This window comes from Porites lutea, chromosome 12 (assembly GCF_958299795.1).
Source record: "Porites lutea chromosome 12, jaPorLute2.1, whole genome shotgun sequence".
Taxonomy (NCBI): Eukaryota; Metazoa; Cnidaria; class Anthozoa; order Scleractinia; family Poritidae; genus Porites; species Porites lutea.
The window spans coordinates 10,889,050-10,891,549 of NC_133212.1; positions in this window are offsets into that span (position 1 = coordinate 10,889,050).

Here is a 2,500-nt window from a genome sequence, read left to right on the forward strand (position 1 = left end):
TGGACAAGCAGGAGTTCTCAGATGCTTTCAAGACATAATAGCTAGCATCCCTGTGTAGGCAGCAAAGAGTTTGAATTGTTTAGAAAATGTTTAGCTCAAGAGAGCTAGGAAAAGCTAGGATAAAGCTGCCTAAGCAATCACTGGCGAGAAAGTCGATATGGTTTAGGAAAAAAGAAACAATGTTTGGATGATCTCATTAACAAGTATGGAATGCCTGTGTAACTTATGATATAATAACATAGACTTAGCCAGGGCTAAAAGCTAAGCCTCCATTTCTATACTTATGATAAAAGCAATCATATTGAAAAGTAATCACATGAACTCTAAGTCAAGAAAAAAAATCTTCACACCCCTATTAATTGAACTGTAGGAGCCTTCAGCATGAGTTCACCTTTTGAAGGAAGAACTAAATGATTAAGAAAAAACATCCCGCAAATAGACCTGAATTGAAAAAATTGTGAAATTGTAGGTCTCTTTAACAGCAGCAATTTACAGGTTACGATTTCTAGGGTCAGTATTTCTGTCTTTAAGGGAAGACCTAAAAGGAAAATCAGGACAACTCAGGGACTTTTGTCTTCCCTTTTATTATTAATATTTTTTTTAACAGGTACGGACAAACGGTTATGTGTAGCCTGCAGTAAACTTCATTCAAGTGGTATTCAGCTGTATTGCGGGAACGAGTTATGGAAAAAGAGCAGCACACTGCAAAACTGAAGAAATTCTTGAGTTCTACACACTGCAAAAGTCCTCAATGGCAAGTAATGAATAAGAAAATGAAAAGCAATCAATGGAACATGTACAAAAACAGCACTTAAGTTTTAATTCAAGAAAAGGGAGTAGCGATTCTGAAGTGTTTCTAAAAATCTCACGGTTGTTTTTTGAGGTAATGTTATGAATAAACAATGACAGATGAATAACTTAATTTCTCGAAAATTCTTAATCCAAAACCCCTAAGTTAGACCTAAAAAGCAATTCGCGTGACAAAAACTGGATCATGGATCCATTCACGCAAGTTAAATTGCCTGAGCACATGGCAAAAAAAATCAATTTCAAATGCACATTTTGTTGTTTTCCTTTCATGCTGATGTTAAAATGTAGAAAACGTCCATGAAACTCTTATAAATACAAAAACGTACAGTTCCTTAACCATAGATTACTGAATGTACCTCAAGTTTCTTTTGAATCCTTGCTGCCTTGGTTGGTTTAAAACAAGCCAAGCGCTACGATCAGCCATGTAAAAATAGGCCAGGTCAAATTCTTCATAAGACACTTTCATAGCGAAAAGCTTTCATTTGTCCACAAAAAGGAAACTTGGCATTCCATTGAACTTTCTCTTTTGATTTCTCTTTTATCGGCGTATTTTGAATCTTGAAATGCAAAACTAGATGAACGCGTGTCACACATTTTGTTGATGGATGACATTTACTGAGGTGTCAAATCCGTTTCCTCCCCTACCCTCTCAATGGCTGAAATGACCATTAGACGTGTAGGGGAGGGGGGTATGGGTGATTTTGAGGTAATAATTTTCTCCTAAACCTCTGGTGTTTACACATTTTTTTTCCCCACCATATAACCGTGTAAGATTTTTTTTAAGCATTATACGTCATTAGTAATATTTTTTTTCAGTAAAGGATATTGTTTTTCCCAGGAATTTCTTTGCATGCTTTTTTCCTTTCGAAATCAGTCTGCAGGATAATTTTTTCTGAAATCACCCACAAACCCCTCAAAAAACAAATAGTTGGCCCCTAAAATACACCAAAAATTTGCTCAGTTGACAGATTCTGATTTGCAATCACTTCTAAAGCCTTTTGAAACAATAGGCGACAAAACTCTCTATGGGAGAGGGGAGGAATTCATTTCAACTTTCCACTACCCAGAGAGTCCGTACGGACGGACGTACGCTGACGTCATAACCAAAATTCCTTCTTCCTTTAAGTGTAAAAAAGGAGTGTTTGATCTTTGTCACTTACATCTCAAAAACTGAGCTATCTTCCCTACATCATGAACAAAACAGGTTATGGGTCCAGGACAAAGTGTGAGAGACTTCTTTCCTATAGAGATGAGCAAAAATATGAACAATGGGAAATTAAATTTCTCGGATACATGCAATTACAAAAGTTGAAGGACGTGATCACTGCGGCTAAAGACAGACTGATGCAGCCAAGAATGAAGAAGCTTTTGCACAGTTAATACAATTTTTACATGATAAAATCTTTGCCCTCATAATGAGATGCACATGATGACAGGAGGAAAGTACTAAGGATCTGAGGCTGATTCTTTGGGGCGTGGGAACTTATGGTTCATTTACATGAAGCTTAAATGAAGAGTTTTTCCAATTTTTCAAAGATTTGGTTGAATTTGGCTTGTTTTTAACGAAATTATCAAGGTTTTTTTGTAGAGCGATTTAAAAATGACAGCAGCAGGAAATGATTCTAAATCAGATCTTGACCCTAGAAATGGTCGAAGCAGTGTAAATATTCAGTTCCTTGATGAAGACAAT